Source organism: Artibeus jamaicensis, unplaced genomic scaffold (assembly GCF_021234435.1).
Source record: "Artibeus jamaicensis isolate MK-2021 breed Jamaican fruit bat unplaced genomic scaffold, CSHL_Jam_final scaffold_916, whole genome shotgun sequence".
Taxonomy (NCBI): Eukaryota; Metazoa; Chordata; class Mammalia; order Chiroptera; family Phyllostomidae; genus Artibeus; species Artibeus jamaicensis.
The window spans coordinates 14,443,402-14,464,697 of NW_026522059.1; the positions used below are offsets into that span (position 1 = coordinate 14,443,402).

Genomic DNA, 21,296 nt, shown 5'->3' on the forward strand with positions numbered 1-21,296 from the left:
GCACTGGGGACCTAAACTAGCCACAGAGCAAAAAAGGAATAATGATGTAGTGAATACGTGCCCCTGGTATCATTTATTATTTATTTCCCCCATGTTAATGGAGCTAAAAAAAAAAAAAAAAAAAGATCAGGCCAGCTTCCCTCAAAGCTGCTAGTGAATGCTGTTAGTAATCATACACGAAGTTTGGGTAGTTTTCAAAGTAATTAGAATCCCAGAGCGAATAAACATTAAATGCACTCTCATCTTTGAAGCTATTTTTCCTAACTAAATAGCTCTGTTCTGCTATGATTACATACCAGTCATTATAAAATTAAAAATTATTTTAAGTAAATGGGTGCTTCTTTAAGAAGCATTTGTTTCTTGCTAATTATTATGAACTAATTATAGTTTACGATGGTCCTCAAGTACTGCCTGAGAGCACTGCTCCCCAGTGGCTGCAACTTATAGTTCCAGAAGGAGGAAAAAAATGATGGGAAAGAGGATCCAGCAAAGTCTGAATTTTCATGACTCTGAAAGGCTCAAACTTTCTGGTGGTTGTCAGAGAAAGCAGTGCAGGGTGCTGGCCCAGAACGTGAACCTGAACTTCATTCCAGCATAACCAGAAATGACCTTTGGTGTGTGAGTTAATATCACTAAGCATCAATGTTTGCACTTGTAAAATGGGGACAATAATACAAACTTACAGCCTTGTTCAGGGGGGTTAAAGATAACATTTATAAAATTTTTTAGTACAGAAGTTGGCATCATAGCTAGTAGCTATTATGATTATTGCATATCATCATTCCCATCATGAGTTTTGTGATAGGAAAGTTTACTTCTGCTCAGAGGCCCAAGCACGGTCTTCGGGACAGTCAGTGTGCATCGTGTCTTGTGACACTGTTGTCTTCGATGGCAAGGTCGTATCTGCCAAGAGCACAGGATTTCCTTGAAACAGTCCAGAAAAGCAGAAGTTGTCTTTGTTATTTCCCTATCCTTGCGGGCCCAGGCCAGGGCAAGCGTGGGTAGGAAGTGTGACTGTACGGACCATGTATTTATTAGGGGCTTTCCCATGGACCAGCAAGTTCTCAAAAGACCACCATTCATAATTTCAGGGAATCCATGCTTTGCCAGTATCTCCCTAGAACAAGAAGAAAACAAACAAAAGATAAACAACAGTAACAGAAAACCAGACATCGAAGTATAAGAAAACCCCCTACAGATGCTTCATTTGGGACCCCTTTTTTTCAGTCCTCTCTTTCTTTATTACAAATTAGTATCATGCGTCATACAGGTTTGTAAAAACTGGGCGCCGGGTGTTTCTGTCAGGAGGCAGAGATGATGAATGTCAAGTTCAGGGTTTCCCTTTAACTCCCAGACTACCCCACCTCATTTCATCTATCAACTGTTTTCCTTTATTATCCTTAGCTCTTTGCTCTCACTTGTCATCTTTCATTTTGTTGTTGATTTAGAGAACATTCTTCCTTAGTTTCTTGGTTTCAGGTACTAAGTGTGCTGATCATTTCTTATATTCCAGGCACAGGGTATTTCTCATATGTTATCTTCATTAATTCTTAAAACAGTTCCATACTCTGCTGAGAAAAAAATCATAGCATCATAGTGATAGTAAGTGCTGGAACCAGAGCTCGAGTGAGTTCTTCAGGTACATGAGAGCAGACTACCTTCCTAGTTATGTTCAACGTGGTGGCTACAGATGGGGGATTCCCCAGTGGAATACTCACCAGAGAAACCAAATTTTGCTTCTAAATGTAAATGCTGTGGTGGATATTTAGATGATGAATCCTTATACTGGCCTCTCCCCACCTCCCTTACCATTCTCAGCAGATCCACCCAATTGATCTGGTGCATATGTGTTCATCAGGGGCTGCAAAGCCAGCTGATTCTCAGATACCCATCCCTCCTCCTTGGATCCATCCCATTCATACTCACGGCTTCCTGGTCCCACCAACCACCCTGGCTTTCCAGTTAAAAAGAACAGGAGGGCCCTGCCAGTTAATGACGCATTGCCTCTGGGGTAATGGAAGAAAATGTTCTCATGTAAGTAGGCTAAGGGAGTGGTAGTGTTAGCCTTTTTTATGTTTCTTAAAGATACTGAAAAGAAAAAGAAGGTTGGATGGCTTTCAGAAAGAAGGAAGAGGGATTGATGAGAAACAGGAAACAAAACTCATTCAGAAATGAACAGCCCCCCCAAAAAAAAACAAGAAAATGCACAGCATCTCCAAAAGAGAAGCCCAACTCAGCTTTCTAACATAGGCTTAACCCTAGTCACAAACTCAGTGATACAACCAGCCAGCTTATGCCTTTCTCCAAGTATCCAACAAGGGTTCTCTCAGGATCAGCTACCAGTCATTGTCCACCCACCCTGGGTCAGATACTAGACTTGGTCCCATTCCATCTCTGCAATAACTCTGTGAAATTGGTACATTATCATCCCCAGCTGATAGTCAAAAAAGCCAAGGCTAAACAACCTAAAAAGTTACCTACTCTCACATATAAATGGGTTGAACTGGTGTTGAAACTGAGCCCTGTTGTCTCCAAAACCTGTCCTTTTCTACTACACCACAATCTCAGTGGAGGGACAGTTTTCAAGTGTGCCATTCAAATTACCAGGTCCCTTTTGGAGGGATGGTTGTAACATGGGGAAACGCTTTTTGGGAAGTCTGTTGGTGCCACAGTGACCCAAGAAAATATAATGAGTTTCTTATTTTTTTTAATGGCAACATTCATCATAGTTTACTGAATATAGCAAACCTTCAAGCTGCCAGATGGATTATTGGGCTTTTTCTGCTTCTCTACTTCTTAAAAAAGAAATCCCTGCATCCTTCCCAGTTTGTATGATCACTATATCACGGGGACTATCAGATATCTAATGTAAAATTGATTCAAGATTCATGAGCACCTGCCCTGGCTGGTGTGGCTCAGTGGGTGAGGTGTTGTCCCACAAACCAAAATATTGCCAGTTTGATTCTGCATTGGGGCACATGCCTAGGTGGGCCAGGTGTCTGGTTGGGAGCATGTGAGAGGCAACCAATGGATGTTTCTATCAATGTTTCCCAACCCCTCTCCCTCCCTGCGCCTCTCTCTAAAAATAAATAAATAAAATCTTTTCTTTAAAAAAAAGACTCATGGGTGCCTGCTCTGCAGTTGGGCAAAATGGATTTACAAACCACTCAGATTTGACAGATCTAGTCCAGAAGTACAGTCCTGCAACTAATATTCCAGGCTCTTTCTTGCGACCTTCATGAAGAAACATAGCTAAGAGCAGAGAAATTGAATCAGAAATCAGAAGGCGCCGGCCTGAATATAAAAGGATATGGCACCCATAACACAGACTATTGCACCCACATGGGAATTAGAAGGAACTTTGGCCAGGTCATCAATCTGCCTGAAATCATGTCGTTTTCAGCAACAGATGAATTTTCATCCAGTACTTCTCCAAGATTCCCCAAAGCCTATTTTCCAGAGAACAATGATGCTGGGTATGTATGTGTCATCTCTGGCAATTTCAGGAGAGTTTAATGAATTTTGCACCATCATTTCCAGTCTTGATGCTTCATTTTTGTCTAGATAGAAAGGATAAGAGGGACCATTTCACACTCTTTATGGATAAAGATCAGGCAATCAGAATAACTCACTCATCAATCTAATTATGCAGTTGTTCAAAACAGGATAGGCTGATTCTTGTCCAATTCCATATAAAAACTCAAAGAATCATATTGCTTGAAGGGAAGCTCTGAGGTCATCCTAGCCAGTTCTGCCTCAAGCCAGGTGCACACCCAAACTGTCAAAGACAAAGAGATTGCTTCTTCTTTCATCAGTTTTCAAGAAGTACATGAAACCTGGAGCTGCCTTCATTTTCTCATAAAGGGGAGCAAAAACCAACCATCAGTGTTGCCCATCGTGAATCCAAAGGAGTATATTCAGAAAGGCTGCATTTAATGAGCTTGGTGGATGGATTGTTTGGCAGCATTTTAATTACCTTTACTTTACCCATTTTATTGACACAAAATGTATGACTCAGAGTCATCTTTGTTCTTTGAATGAGCTCACTCACTCATCTTCCAGAATGTGATAACACTTTACTTTCGGGTGCCAGCAGGCATCTATAGACCAGAAACCACCACATTTGCATGGTTAGAACTTATAAATGGGAGCATACCATAATAGTGGAAGTTTCTAAATAACGCTGCCAGATAATGGGAGTAGAAGCCTACTCTCCAGCCCCTGTTCCGTATTCATATTCCTACCCCATATGCATCTCCTGTGTTCATACATCTGCTCTTCGAAGTCTGCTCATTCTGTTCTCCATCTCTTCCAGTTCTGGCCATATGAGCAAGACCCAATGCCAACCTTTGCTCTTTAGAGAAGACTCGTCACTGGAGTTGAAGTTGCACCTCCCTTCCTTAGAGTTTTAGTGCTCAGTCATTTTTTACTCTTGTCTTTTCCCTTGTCTCACAGATTGGTTCAGGTGTGGTCAGTGGGCTTCACCTCCTGTGCTGGTTTGGACTGGGCATGGCTGACTGAAGGAAGAGCCCACGGCCACTTACAGAGTCTCAGAAGACTGCTGTGATGGATCAGCAGCACCTCTCATTGGCTTAGCAGCAAGAATTAGAACATCTGGGCTGTGGGCTCACCATTCCAGAATCATCCCATAAGTATCTGAAGAATAAGAATCTCCTGCTTTGAATTTTAGATCCCTTGTATGCCTGGTGTGGTTGTGACCTCATGGCCAGAGCTTAAACCATATTTGTTGATCGATGTCCCAAAAGGTGCCGTTAACACATCAGGGAGAAGATCTAAAGGTGTCTGGAAAGCAGCCTCTTGTTTTTACCAAGAGGCAGTCTTTTCTCTGCAGGTGAAGAGCTGGAAAAGGAGTGCTGTGCACTTTTCTCCGTGAGCCCTGGCCAGAAACCAAGAGAAAGTAAAATCCCACAGGCAGTCCCACTTAGAGCTAGATTTTATTTGTGCTATGTCTGGGCTCATTGAACTTGTATTGCTTGTGTATTTAACCCATGAGAGCAGTTGTCCAGCTCCTTCTTCCTGATGCCTAATTTAAGCTTAAATGATATGCTTAAAGGGAACAGAAATTAAATATATATGTTTGGCTAGTATAAAAATAAAAAGAAAATATTGCAGGAAACCACAGCTACTGAAAGCCCGCCGCATGCTAAAAATAATCATGTTTGCTTTGAAAATCTGCCCCCGTTCCCCGAATTTCCAGGCTGGGTGATGTGGACTGAAACATCCAAATGCTGATTCCTATTCAGTTTCAGCAAATTCTGATAATGTTTGAAACTTAATGTTTCAGATGTTATTATTCTTTATTTCAGAAAGAATAAAAATGTCCCCTATAGTTACAGCACTTACTGCCACAGTTAATTGGAATTTCAACTTTGACAATTTCTGCAAGCTTAGAGAAGAATATTGTGTGTTTGAAAAGCAAGAGAAATAGATTGCAGGAGCCTGACAGGTTGGGTTTACACAGAAGTTTCCCATAGGAGATGTCAAAGGAAGAAAGAGCCTTTACCTGCTGTGGACCTCATGTCCTGAGGACAATGGAAAGAACAAGAGGGAAGACCCAAGTTCAGGTTCCTCCCAGATATTTGGCCTTGAGCTATAATATAGCCAATCCAGACTTGATTTCTTCTTTGGAAAAAAAAGAAAAGAAATACTTATTTTTACTTATGCCATATGCTCCTGATGGTCAGAAAGAAGTGAAAGAACCCAAGAAGCTGTGACTGAGGCAAATGAGGATACCGCCCGTGGCTTACTCCCTTCTCCAAGTCACTTGCCTTGAAACTGACATCATTAATGGCTTTCTTCCGTGGTATTGACCTCGCTTCTGCCATATGCTCCCAAAAGAAGAATACAGCTCCTGTATGTAATAGTGGCTTTCTCTACTTAGAGAGTGGGAGAAGAGATATGCAATCGACCCTAAACAACATGGGTTTGAACTGCATGCAGGTACTTAAACGAAGATTTTTTGAAGTATATTTTATTGATTATGTTATTATAGCTGTCCCAATTTTTTCCCTTTGCCCACCTCTACCTGATATGCCCCCATCCCTCCAGCAATCTCCCCCTTAGTTCATGTCCATGGGTCATGTATATAAGTTCTTTGACTTCTCCATTTCCTGTATTATTCTTAACATCCTCCCATCTATTTTGCACCTACCAATTATGCTTCTTAATCTCTGCATCTTCTCCCCTCATTTTCCTCCTTCCCCCTCCTAGCTGATAGCCCTCCAAATGATCTCCATACCTATGATTCTGGTCCTGTCTGACTGTTTGCTTAGTTTGTTTGGTTTTTGTTTTTGTTTTTTAGATTCAATTGTTGATAGTTGTGAATTTGTTGCCCTTCTATTGTTCATAGTTTTGATCTTCTTCTTTTTCTTAAATAAGTGCCTTTAACATTTCATGTAATAATGGCTTGGTGATGATGAACTCCTTTAGCTTTACCTTCTTTGGGAAGCACTTTATCTGCCTTCCCATTCTAAATGATAGTTCTGCTGGGTAGAGTAATGTAGGTTGTAGGTCCTTGCTGTTCATCACTCTGAATACTTTCTGCCAGTCCCTTCTGGCCTACAAAGTTTCTTTTGAGAATCAGCTGACAGTCTTATGGGTACTCCTGTGTAGGTAACCCTCTGCTTTTCTCTTGCTGCTTTTAAAATTCTCTCTTTATCTTTTACCTTTTGTATTTTAATTATGATGTGTCTTGGTGTGTTCCTCTTTGGGTGCAATTTGTTTGGGACTCTGCTTCCTGTACTTCCATATCTATTTCCTTCACCAAATTAGGGAAGTTTTCTTTCATTATTTTTTTCAAATATGTTTTTAATCTCTTGCTCTTCCTCTTCTCCTTCTGGCATCGCTATGATTTGGATATTGGCGTGTTTGGAGATGTCCCAGAGTCGTCTTATACTATCCTCATTTTTTTAAAATTCTTGTTTCTTCTTTCTATTCTTGTTGAATGTTTATTTCTTCCTTATGTTCCAAATCATTCATTTGAATCCTAGCTTCCTTCCCTTCATTGTTGGTTCCCTGTAGATTTTTCTTTATTTTACTTACTGTAGCTTTCATTTCTTCCTTTATGCTGCTGCCATACTCAATGAGTCCCTTGAGCATCCTGATGACCAGTGTTTTGAACTCTGCATCTGATAAGTCAGCTATCTCTGTTTCATTTAGTTCCTTTTCAGGGGTTCTGTTCTATTCTTTCACTTGGACCATATTTCTTTGTCTTCTCAATTTGGCAGCCTCCCTGTGTTTGTTTCTGTGTATTAGGTAGAGCTGCTTTCACTCCCTGTAAAAGGCACCTGTAAATTGTGTGGGGCAGAGCCTTAGGTAATTAGTAGGGTGGGGTAATCTGCTTATCACTTTGTGACCCTGTGTGGAGGAAGAGCTTGAAGAGGGGACTATGCCACTGCCTGGCTTCTGGGGATTTGCCTGGCAGTCACCCTGTTTCCTGTCATTCCACCCATTCCCTGTATGTGATTGGCACCCTTCCAGCTGTTGCCTTGGTATTGAATCTCAGAGCGGGTGGGTTTGCATAAGTTTTAAGACTGTATGGGCCCTTTAAGTGAAGTTTCCTGAAAATCCAGCAGTTTCTTCTGCCACCCAAACCCCCTCTGGTTTTTACAACCAGAAGTTATCAAGATTTATCTTCTTAGCTCTGGACCTCTGGGTTGTGTGGTCTGGCCTAGGGCTGGGATCCCTGGCTCCCAAGCTATCCCTTCTGATTTCTATACACCCCACATGAATGTGGGACCACCTGTGCCCATTCCATCACTGCCACCATCTCTCTGCACCACACCGCGTCTCCTGGCCTCTCTACCCTGTGTCTGTGTCTCTGCCCCTCCTACCCATCTGGATGAATGCTTAAATCCTTGGTCATCAGACTTCCATACAGTTCAATTTTGTGAAAGTTTTGGTTGTTATTCGTTTTGAGGTTTAGTTGTAGTTTCTTATCGTAGTTGCACAAAGAGGCAAAGTGTATCTACCTATACCTCCCTCCTGACTGGAAGTGCAGATTTTTCAGTAAATATTGCAAATGTATTTTTATGATTTTCCTAATAACATTTTATTTTCTTTAGCTTACTTTATTATAAGAATACAATATATAATACCTACATGCAAAATATGCATTAATTGACTGGTTAAGTTATTGATAAGGTTTTCAATCAATGGTAGCCTATTAGTAGTTAAGTTTGAGGGGAGCCAAAAGTTAGATGCAGATTTTTAACTGTGTGTGGGGTTCAGTGCACCAAACCCCTGCATTGTTCAAGGCTCACCTCTAGTTTGAAATGACCTCCTGGTAAGGACCATAATCTTCAATGTAGAAAAATAGATGATGAGCAAATTTTAGGGAGGATAGAGGAGAAATTGGCATAGAAATCCAGGAAGAGTGTGGAATCATACTCAGTAGAGAGTGTATATTTAAGGTTACCTTGACTGATGCTACTCACACTCAGCAGTCAACCAGCTTGTCTCAGGGCCCCATTCAGAACCCCTCCCCACTCTAGTCAGGTGTCTAAGCAAATTCCAGATATATGACATTATTTGTAGAGACAGCTGGCATGTAGATGATATATCCTCTTTTCTTTCTGGTTTAGAGATTGTCATTTTTATGCCAGATGTCAGCAATCTATTTCTAAAAAATGCCTAGTATCTATTAGAAGTCATGCAGTCATTCACCTAGCATTACTGCAAATGTGTCACAGCGGGCTGTGTGCTAGGAATTGACAATTAAATGGTGAGCAAGACAGAAAGAGTCCCTGCCTCAGAACTTCTGCATCCCTCAGCCCCAGTCACTACTCACAGGGACTCCCTTGAAGGACGGGGCCCTCCTCTCTAGACACGTGTGATGCTACATTTCAGAAGAGCACTGGATTCCGAGTCTTTATGGAATCTGTTCTTTCTTACTGGCTCACCCTGGAATCTTTCTCACCCTCTGTTTCGCCATCTGTTAAACAGAGGCTGACCTGAGTTCCCTTAGGACCCTTTCAATTCTAGAATAACCCAATCCTTTGACCTTAGGGAAAATCTGTGCCTCCGTTTCTATATTTGTTCAAGAGAAATCCTGATATTTGTCCTACTAATACCACTATTTCTGAACTTGAATTTAGGTTACGAGTGAAACAAGTGAGTGAGTTTTAACAATTTAAGGTATCCATGGCAACATAAGGTACTGCTAAGACTATGACGAGGATGTGGCCATTAACGTAGGACAGAGGAGAACAGCCGTGCAGTTTCTGCTTGGGACCCAGACCATAGACCTCTGACACTTGAACAGATAGAATGGAGATCCCTGCCCCCATGCAGGTGTCTAACACAGCCCATAGTTATTAAGAACTGTTATTTCTAGAGAACCTCTCCACCCCGCAGCGCTTGGGGCACAACACATATACAGTACTCTCGCTGAGGTAAGTAGCAGTGGCCTAATGAGAAAAGAGCTGCCTGTCACCATTTCTGTGTGTTCCCTGGAAGCTCGGCTCAAACTCGTTCCTTCTCACTTGTGATGAACGCTTGAGTCTTGTCTTTCCCTTTTGCTGGCGCTTGGGGCTTGCTTTTGAAAGCAGACTTACAATCTTTCTTTCTCCTAAGCTTGATAGTTCGGTGCTGTAGCCCCTCCAGGTCATTAAGTACTATCAGCAGCATCCAGGCCAACTTTGCCACATTCTGTTGAGGGCTATAACTCACCCAGGAGGTATCAGTGATGACGATTTTGTCCTTGATTCTATCTCAAATTCAAGTTTGTCCCTGCCCTTGCAGCACAGGGTGGGCAATGCAGCTGACTGGAAATAAGTTTGATATGCCTTGAGTGATGGTGCTCCTCTGAGTTGCTTGGCTACAAGATGGCATCAAGGGGGCGCTTTGCATTGGTTGTAACACCATAACAACTGGACTAAGAAATATATTTTGACTAAAAATGAAGACACCGCACTGTCCTTTACACAGGGACTTGCTTTGGGAATTCCTTGTTCAGTTACAGAAAATGTTATGTCTATTGATTTTGTGTGGTTTGTGTTGGTACTTGCAACAGAACAAACACCACAGGCATGTATTGCGCTCCCCCACCACCCACCACTAAAACCACAAAGTAGCCCGGTCCCATGTGCAAGTGGAGAGAATGTGCAAAGGTCAATTCTGAGTTTCAGTGGCATCATTTAGAAGGGAATTATTTACATATGAGAATTCACCAAAGCGAGTCACATGTGTCTGCATGTTTGTGTTGTGTCTGTGTTCAAGTTGTCTGCTTAAACACCCACCCCTTTGAGGAAGTCAGTCCTATGGGCCAAGTGGTTCATCTCCCTTTTGCTGCCCCCAAAGAAACAAATCTCAGACTCACAGGGAATAGGATTTGTGCTGCATGGGAATCAGGTAATGCATCATATTCACCTAGCCAGATTACAATGTTAAAATTTCTACGTATTCCTTCTGTGTCTATAAAGTACTGACTATGCACCCCACAATGTCAAAACAAGGAAATGGTGGCAGAATTAACTGTTTCCCTCCTGCATCTGACAGCTACAGTCTTAACTGCAGTTCAAAGCATAATTCAAATGTGGACCAGAAATGGGCGATTAAAGTCAAGCTTAAAAAGACAGTGTTTGTATCACTTCTCATGAAAGCATCTCCCATTAATGTTGATCACAAACATTAATGAGAGGATGGTAATGTGTGTTTATTACATAATCCTGAAATATACAAGGGCATACCCCAGTTTACTCTAGATTTCCAGTCCAGTTAAAAACACAGGAAGACATTAGGATATTTTGTGTGTGTGTGTGTGTGTGTTCAATCAGTAATAGAAGACAAGTGGTCTGGTCAGTGGAAGGACTTAACAATGATAAAACTAACACCAGCTGATTGTAATTTATATTTAGGAAAAACAGTTGTTATTCTTTTCATTCCAAGGAGGGAAAAAATTGTCAGGCGTGAGCACTTTTGAGCTTTTTGATCACTTGAAATTCGTCTTCATTTTTGCATCAGAGGCTAAAGCAGCCCCAGGCCCAGATGTGCAGTTGATTTTTGTTCAATTTCAGCTCTTTGGGGAAAATTACACAGAATTGCATAATTTTTTCCCTGAATTCCCAGATTATGTAAACACACCCATTTCATTTTCACAACAGAGCTAGAGACACGTACTGGGAGAGCATGCTAATACTTTTTTTTTTCTCAAACGGGTATTTTGGGGCAGACTTTGCACAAAGGAGGATTTAGAGCAGCCTTTAGTAACCTGGGGAATGACAGCGTCTTGTGAGCCACTTTGCAAACACATGTGGGCACGTGAAATGGAAACAATACACCTTCCTGTTCCTTCTCTTCCCTTTATACTGACATGCTGGTCCCTTTGATCCTGTATGAAGCCTCAAAATAGAAAACTTGCCTGACTTGGTTTTGCACTTGTGATCACTGACCTCTAAATTATATCGATCCAACCTCTAACCCCTTCCCATATGTCTTCAGAGCGAACTGTCTCTGGGTATGCTGATTCCAGGCTGGTTTTGAGCAGCAACGGTTATGCTCCAATGGTGAGGCAGCCAATGACCAGTGAAAGCGGCCAGTTGCCCTCTTTGTGGTTTGTTCTGTAGGCTGTCCAGATGCTGGTACTCATCTGGACCAGCTTCAGACACTCAAGTTCAGCTAGGGAAAGGGGGAATGAGGAAAGACATGGGGGGAGAGAGAGAGAGAGAGAGCTTTTTCCTCAACTCTGCCTGTGGTAAGGTCCACAGTGATGAAGCACAGGGTTAGAACAAGATTAGTTTACCTATGGCACTCTTGGGCCACCTGTCAGACTTGGCAAGGTGGCCATTGGTAACAGTTTAGGCTACAATGGCAGAGACTGCATAAACAAGTACATTATTTTATGGCATTTAGTATGTGAACTGACATCAGGAGAGTGTTTTTGAAAGGCTTAATTCCTCTCAAATGTTTATAGGCTCTTAAATATGAGATTATTTGGTCGAAAGTAAATATGGCAATTAAAAATAAAAATGGCCCGACACTAGGACCCAAACAAAGGTTTGCTTTGAACGCACTTGTGTATGTTTTCCCACAGTCTGGACTCTTTCTGGAGTCGATAAATACCATGTTTGCCAACAGAATGAATGCTAGCAATTAGCAGCATTCTAACCAATGCTGGGTAAATAGCTGCATTGTTTGCTATGAAAATTACCAGTGAAAGACTAACTGGGATCATTCCTACCGGCTCTGAAAAGAATCCCTCAGAGCTCTCTATTTCAGGAAAGGCACATGATGGGAGGTTGGAGGGATAAAGGGCATGGGCTGTGGAATTAGACAGGCAAGGGTTTGAATCGCAGTTCAGTCATTTGAACACCTCAAAAGGTGGTCCCAGACACCTCATCTGTAAAATAAAGGTAGTGATAACTATCCTATGGAGTTGTTACAAGGATTGAATAAAGCGAATATATGAAAACAATATACGTAGTGGAAGGAAAACATTTTATTGGGATTAGGGTTAATTTCTCTCCTTTTCTTGATCCCTAAAAAATATCATCTGAGAGCAGAATTCTGCAGATTTTTGCAGGATACATGCAAATCAAATATATTACTTTTCCACTCTGTCCCAGGTTTGCATAAAGCTGTCGAAACTGTATAAGGAAATGATTGCACCAGAGCCAAAGCATGGTCTTCCATTTCTAGCACAATGAATGACCAGATGTTTGGCGAAAACCCTCCCAGTTTGCACTTACATGTACTAGATAATAAATAGGTGATGATAGATAGATTAGATAGATAGATAGATAGATAGATAGATAGATAGATAGATAGATAGATAATAGAGGAATATAAAGGAGAACAAAATCAAAAAGCATTCAGAAAGCTATACTTCGCAGGGATAAGCAAATCTTGGAGCTGGTGTCTTACGGTCTAGGTTTCAGAGCCGTGCACAGCATCAGAAGTGAAATCCTGGACCTAGAGTGGGATGGGAGAGTGGCTCAGATGTCCTTCACCAAAATCCAAAGGGTGACATTCTAGTATGTGAATTAGGGGGGGAAGGGCCACACCACAAAAGACTGGCTTTTCCTGGGTCCAAGTGGTAAAGAATGCATGTATCTATAATTTCTAAGTTTGTAAAGGAAAATTAAAGCAGCATAGAGAAGTTTTAAAAAAATATTTTAAGAAGTCAAGAAAGAAAAGTAGTAGTAATAGAAGAAATACAGAAAAAGTGGAAGAGATACTACAAAATAAAATTGTAGAAATGAATCCAGATATTTCAGTAACTGGTATCAATGCAATTGTATTAGCCTTCCCTAATAAAAGACAAATATTGTCAAACTAGATTAAAACACACACACACATCCCATCAGACAAAATGCATCTATATTTTGTTTGTAAGAGACACCAAATGGTTGAAAGTAAAGAATAGAAAAAAGTATTCTAGACAAACATGAACCTAAAGAAAGTATTCATTAATATAATAATAATATGAAGCAAAGATAAAATTAAAAACAATAATATGCCAGAGATAAAGAGGTACGCTGAATTTTCTTAAGAGTTAACATACCTCAGGAAATTGTAATAATGTCGAATTTGTAGGTAATGAACAGTATAGCTTCAAATATTAGAAACAAATGAACAGAATTACAATGAGAAATATACACCTTCACATCACAGCCAGAAATTTTTACTTACAGTTTTCAGTAAAATATAGAAAACTAGAACAACACAATGAATAAGCTTGACTTCAAGGGTATGTGTAGAATACTGTTGCAAAACATAGAGTAGAAATTCCTTTGAAGGAGACGCAGAAATTTATAAAAACTACACATATTCTAGGGCATAAAGCAAGTCACAACAAATGTTAAAAAATGCATTTTACTATACAGAATATAAACAAATCAGTTACAGAAAGATAAATGCATGCATATGGACATTTAAAAATCCACTTTTAAATAACCTATGGGTCAGAGAATAAAAAATAATGGAAATTAAATGACAGTGTAAGTACTACTTACAAAATATATGAGATGAAGCTAAAGTAATACTTGAAGAGAAATTTATAGCGTCGAATTCTCATATTAGGAAAAAAATGATGCCCTGGCTGGCATAGCTCAGTGGATTGAGCACGGGCCCTTGAAGCGAAGGATCTATTCCCAGTTAGGTCACATGCCTGGGTTGTAGGCCAGGTCCCCAGTAGGGGACACATGAGAGGCAACCACACACTGATGTTTGTCGATGTTTCTCTTCCACTCTTTCTCCTTCCCTTCCCCTCTCTCTAAAAATAAATAAATAAAATATTTTAAAAAGAAAAAGAAAATAATGAGGACATCCGCCCACCCTCGAGGCATTCCCTGCCCCCAGGCCGTGCAGTCTTCTCTTTCTTTGCTCCCTCAGATTCTCAGCCAGGCCAAGAAGCCTCCACGCTCCATCCCTCTCTTTGTATTTATTGGCGCCAGGGTACTGGGGTCAGTGCTGTGTGTAACGTGCCTGGCATTGTTCATCCCAGATGTCTGTTAGGACAAAAAGAATAACACAGAACCCTGGAACAATTGGCTCCCAATGAGCAATGTAAGTTCTGCTAAGTGGCTGTAGATTACAGCAAACCATAGAAACAGTTCTAAGTGAAACGTTTCCCTATAAAGCCGCTTAGAACATAGGCCTTCCTGAAGGCCTCCGCACAGTTTTCCACTTCACCAGGAAATATTTTTCCACCACATGCACGAAATCATGTTGGTATATTCTTTTGGGGTATATACTGATTAATAAATGTTTGAAGCTTGAAAAAAATGTAGTGAGTAAATCATTAACTGCAGAATTCAGAAAAAGAGAAGCAGAGTAAACCTAGAGATAATGGGGAAAATATGATTAAAAAATACTAATAAAATAGCCAAAATGGAGAGGTTCACAAACATCAAAAGTTCATTCTCTGAAAGGAATAATGAATTAGCAGGATTGATGACAAAAAGTGAAATTGCACAAATAAATATGCAACTTTAAGAGACTTAAATACACACAAAGTTAACCAGATAATAAGGCAAAAAATAAAGGTATGCAGATAAATTTGGAAATGTGGGTAAAATGTTCTAAAATACATTTATTTTTAAAAATAATGTAATGTAGTTTTAATAATTTATATTAAAATATAAATTTTATGTAATATTTAGAAAAATAGAAAAATAAATTGTCCTATAACCATGGGAAAAAATGAGTAATTAACTTTATTTCTACTGGAAAACACAAGACCAGAATGTTAGACACGTGAATTATGCCAAATATTCAATTCCAAAATACACAGTTTTTCAGACAATAAAAGAAAGAGGGAATATTCCCAATTCTTTTTATAAGCCCAATGTTATCCTTGGATCTGAAATTTGACACACAGTATAAGGAAATAAAATTACACACCATTCAAATATCTAGAACATCAACAAGTACAAAGAACACTTGCAAACCGAATTAAGTAATGGATTTTAAAATTCTATACTGTACCATTACTTTGGGTTTATTTCTGGAAGCAAGGTTAGTCCATTAGTATTTAATATATTCCCTCATATCAACTGACTAGAAGAGGAAATGGTACGTCATCTTAATACATATTTTTTAAAAATCATTCAATACAATTCTACAACTGTCCGTGATAAAAATTCTTGGCAAACTAGGAATAGCGTGGAACTTTTTTAACCTGGTAAAGTATATCTACAAAAAGCTTATGGGAAACATCATCTTCAGTGGTGAAATGTTTCTTCAAGCCCCTTGGATATCAGGAACAATATGAGGTTGCTGACTCACCTTCTATTCTGTATAGTTTGCGGAGTTCTAGAGAAATGTCACCTAGAGGACAATTCGTGTACGAGGAGATGTGAACCAGAATATTCACTGCGGCTTTCATTTTCACAACAGAAACCTGGGGAGTCCAGTGACCCTTTGATGGAGCTTGGACAGACTAATTGTGGCATCTTCATATAATGGCCTCATCTACGGCGGGAAAGCAAAAGGGCCTACTGTGTGTGTGCCCCATGGGTGAATAGTGTTGAGCAAAAAATGCTCATCACAAAAGAACAAACATAGATTATCAGTCCATTTATATGAAGTTTACATAAAGTTCCTAAGAGGAAAATTTTAATACATATTTTTAAAAACACATATGTGTAAACCATAAGGAGAAGTAAAGAAATGATTGACACAAAATTCAGAATCTTGTTAATATCTGAGGGGAGCCGGGAGGAGGAGAGCAAGAATGGGCTTGTGTATAATTTTTAGTATCTTAAGCTCTTAATAGATTCAAGGTTATTATTGTTATTGTCATTAGTTAGACTCTACATTTTGTATTGTCCTATGATAGTTCAGTGTATAAAACAAAACAAAAAATTGTTATGACTGTGGGTGGGATATACATTCTTCCTTGATGTTTTGCCCTGTTTCCCTATCAAAGGCATCCGTTTTGAAAACTGCAAATGCCACGTGCAAGAAACCTCACAGAATAATCATTTAACTACTGGTTTTTGTGCTGCTTGGTCTGTAGTCAACTTTATTTTCCTTCACTCTCTTCTAAAACTATGCTTTCTCTTACAACAGTAGGTTCGTGTCATGCAACTCTCAAACCTACATACTCACTTGGTCATTTGCAAATTCCCTAACTTCCCTCAGGTACTTTCTCATCTATAAAACTAAAAAAAAGGTAGTACCTGCCCCATGCCATGGGAGTGAGCATTGAACAAAATGATATCAGCCTGGGATTTAGGAAGTCCTAAATAAATGTTAACTATGATTACTTGTTGCTAAGAAGTGAAATAGCTTAATAGAGTTCCAGGGAAGTGTTGGGCACATCACAACCACTTCTAATATCGTGGATCCAGGCCTTATTTATTTCCCTTCAATGATACGACCTCTCAGAGACAATTGTCCCTACCTCCAGGACTACCCCCACTTCCCTGACGCTCAGCCTTGTTTCCACAGGATGTGTCCTTTGAGGCAGGTTCTCTACTTTCCCATCCATCCGTGCATCTGCATTGCCTAGTACAATTTATTGTTGGGCGGGGGGTCCTGAGTGCTTACGGGATCTCTTTAAGGCCATGTATTGGCAGCTATCATCATCTGGTATCTCAGGGCTCTTCATAGGGACATCCTAGAGCACTTTACTGTCCTGGTCTCTTTGATGCTGAGCTGTACCCCTCCTCTTCTCTGGGGCTGATAGATTCACCATCTACTTTGCCTAGTAAGGTGCTGCCCCTTGAATAAAATTCAGTGAGATATGAAAGCTGCTACCACACAGATGACATTGGAGATCCTTCTCAAAAGTGGGTTTCGCTCCATGCCCTCCCTCTTCATACTCTTTCCTTGCACTCAAACAGTTCTCAGAATTCCAACGACAAATCATGGCCTCCTGGTCAGTTATAAGTGATGCGGTTGCTTACCTGCGTTCCATTCACTTTAAACTTGAAAGTCCCGTGACCCCCTCTAACCCAATAATGATATTCAACTGATTCAATCACCCCTTGGCCTGGGCATGTTATAAAAGTTGTATTTTATCTCTTCTTTATCCTTGTGTGTTCTCTGTTTTTGCTATGTGTTCTTTCTCTTTGTAATCCAGGATATACGTTCCTGTTGTCTTTTGGATTATAAGACCAAGTGTAAGATCTAGAGAATGGTCAAGGGTGTGCAGGAGACAGGCTAGGAGAGACTCTTTTATAGCTATATTATTAATTTTTCTTTTAGTGGCTAAGCTAAAAAAAACACACTAACATTCAGCGCACAGTATGTTCTGTGACTCCCAAACCTCTCGAAAAAAGACCAAATAAAAATGAGAAATGTTGCCACTCAAGGTGCTGTGTGTGCAACACAAAATTGTAATCCATAATAAACCTTTAGAAAGGAAAGACGAAAACTTCAGCAAGACCATCCTATCCTTGGAGAATTCACAGTGTCAGGATGACAAACATATAGAGTTAGGTGAGAGAAAAGAAAGGGGGTAGTGATGATATTGCAGACACTAATGTCCATTCAGGAAATGGAAGTCTGTAGAAAAAGGGGTCAGCTACTTCTTGGGCATTGGTCAAAAAAAGTATGCAAACATAGAGAAGGAGTTCACTTTATTTTATAACATTCTACTCCTGATTCTGGGTGGTTATACGGCTCGCCTGCCTTTGTCATCTCCAGGATTCTGGGGTACTTCGGCTAATGTTATTTGCAATGTCCCTAAACTCAAAGGAAGTTAGTGCTACGGGGATACGAAGGAATAGTCATTGTGGAGAAAATACACAGGGGAAGCAGAAAATTCATAGGCATTTACAAAGCAGCCTGGCAGTGTTACCATAATAAGTAGAGATGACTGCAGAAAACTGTGGAGTGCTTTCCCCTCCCCCACCATACCAGCAAAGGCAACCACATTCCCCCCAAAATTCCTTATTGTGCCAGCCACACCATGTCCGCTGACCCCAACTGACCTGTGGGATACCAGTGTCTGAGCCTTAACAACTCCCACTGCACAGGTGAGAGATGCCTGTAGTGGTAGTGATTTACCTAGAATCACAAACAGAGGCAAAGATGAGTCTAGGACCCAGATCTCTCCGTGCCAATGGACTCAACCTGAAGCTGTGAAGGAGGCCACGTGCAGGTGTTGTATACAAACGTTTGCTGGCTGGAATAAAACGAGATGAGAGGAGTATAGAAAATTTTGTAAACACCCTCAAAGTATTGGGGTTAATAAAAGAGACCAAAAACCTGATTGAATAAAACATCTTGCTTCCGCCTCATTGCATCCTTGTCCATATTGATCAGCCGTAATAGAGCATGACAGAGTTATTGATTGACTGAAACAATTCTCAGGTATTTGAGAGCTAAAAACAGAAGCCCAAAATGAGGGAGATTAAGTGCAGAGAGTACTGGGGCATAGCAAGTGATATATCTGAGGAAGAATATGCCTCATTTTTTCACCTGTGAGTTACAGGTGAGCATGTGTTGGTTATTGTATAAATTGCTGTTGACGACATGCCTACTTAATGTATGTGCCTGGGTTTTCCATAACACTGATTTCTAAAATAGTCTCAAAAGCAGTGAAAGCAGATTGGATACATACTTCTACATTTGTTCCCTACCAAAAAAAAAAAGTTAAGGGCATAAATCCATAAAGACGTAGAAAACAGAAGAGAAGAGGTACACAAATTTTGGAAGCTAGAAAGCAGAGGGACACATAGGAAATACATTAGCAGGCCCAAGATAGCAGTATGTGAGCTAAAATAATGAAGATCACTGGAGAGGTTGATAAACAGTCATCACCAGATCCTGTTCCCACTCCTCATAGTCAAGAAACGGCCACGCCCCACCTTGGCCCATGACTGAAGCTGTATTCCTGAGCCAGGTGAAACAGCACCTGGGAACGGGTGGGCGCACCTGGCACAGCTGAGAGCATCGCTCCTGAAGAGGCCTCTCCAGGAAGACGAAATTGACGGAATACCTAAAGTATGGAACGTGTCCAGAGCGTATGTATGTACCCAAGTGGTGAAGGGTGTGGGCCTGAGTTAGTGTTTAGTATTGAGAAAATCAAACAAATGTAACCAGCAGATAATTATTGCCTCCAGGGAAAACAATAGCCATGCAGGAAAGGAATTGTGATGGGTAGTTGACTCCAGGCTGAATTTTGGATAGCATTTAATAGCATAGCAATGTCAACACTGTATATTGATTCAAGGAAAATTACAATATTGGCATGAACAGAGGTTAGAAAGGAGAGCATACGAGACAAGAGTGGGGGGAGGAGGAATGTCCTCAGTGTTCCTAGTGGGTGATCAGTTTTTTACAGTTTGAAAATTTTTAAACAAGTAACGATACAAAAATATGATTTAGAGATATGGAAATAAATGCCAAAATAGCAAGTTAGGGAAGGGAGGGCCTTAGGGGGAGAGAGGAGGGATAGTGCAGGCTTTTTAATAGCAAATCTTCTAGGGCAATTCAATTTTTTTAAATTAGGTGTAGAGCTGTGGTCTGCGTGGCTCATTTGGTGGGAGCAGCATCCTGTAATTTGAAAGGTCACCAGTTCGATTCTAGTCAGGGCACATGCCTGGGTGGCAGGTTTGGTCCCTGGTTGCGGTGCATATGAGAGACTGTCAATCAGTGTTTCTCTCTCATATGCGTGTTTCTGTCCCTCCCTCTCTTCCTCCCTTCTCCTCTCTCTAAAGTCAATGAGCGTGTCCTTGCCTGAGAATAAGAATTAATTTAATACAATAAAACTAGGCCTAGATATCTACGATTAAAATACATATATAATTTGTTGGAGTTTGCGGGGGCCAGTGTTAGGGATAATTTTTTTCTACATAAACTGAAAGAGACTGTATATTATGGTGATTTCAATATTTGTTTAAATAGGTTCTAAAATCAGAACATTATAAAAGTGATATGAAATTATCTTTATTTTGCAATTTATATGGATTGTGGCATTCAAAAATAAGGACCATAAAAATAACCCAATCTTGTTTTAAAAATCTGATCTTGGCCTGGCCGGGCAGCTCAGTTGCCTGGAGCATTGTTTTGCACACCGAAATGTTGTGGGTTTGATTCCCAGGCAAGGTGCAGACCTAGTTTGCAAGTTCAATTCCTGGTTGGGGTGTACATGGAAGGCAACCAATTCATGTTTCTCTCTCATGTCAATGTTTCTCTCTCTCTTTCTGCCCCTCTCCCCCCCTTCATTCCTCTCTCCCTTCCTCCCTATAAAAGAAAAAAGAACCTTCAATCTTGTTGGCAAAAATATATATATACTATAATATGAACTATCATGCTACTTTTTTTCATTTTTATAAATTCTTAAGGTTTTCATCAAATGTCAGATGAAGGGTTACCTTTTTAAAAGAAGATTGGTGGTCACGGTGTCAAATATCTTAGAACACATCATTCAGTGGTAGAACACATCATTCAAATAAACATAAGTATATTTGAAACAAATTAACAAAAATAATGGAATAGAGCTGAAAAGCCAAATTAGTGGTAGCATCTGTTTCAACAGCCAGAAGAGAGGAGGAACAGGGAACGTCTTCTCCCCAACTCTGCACCTTTCCTAGCAAACCCACTCTGTCCACATGCCATTGTCTGGCCTTCACATGAGCTGATGGAATGGCGCGCCCTAGCTTAGGAATAATAGGGAGCAGACGGCTTCAGCCTCCTCAAAACATCTCATTGTAACTGCTTTTATTTATCTCTCACTTTGGGCTGTATGACTTTAGGACCTTTTTTGATCTTACAGACAGTAGAAATTATTTTCTGAAAGTCACGCATTATAAGACTAAAAAATTCTCTGGAGTTTATTGAGTCTACTTACCTACTTTCCTCCAGATAAATTACATTTATAT

The 21,296-nt window shown here is 40.3% G+C and overlaps 1 protein-coding gene across 1 annotated transcript in view; it reads left to right on the forward strand.

Annotated features, from left to right (window-relative positions):
• The window catches only part of SAMD12 (sterile alpha motif domain containing 12), a 326,783-nt gene that overhangs the window by 243,833 nt on the left and 61,654 nt on the right, over nt 1-21,296 (forward strand). The window lies entirely within an intron of this gene.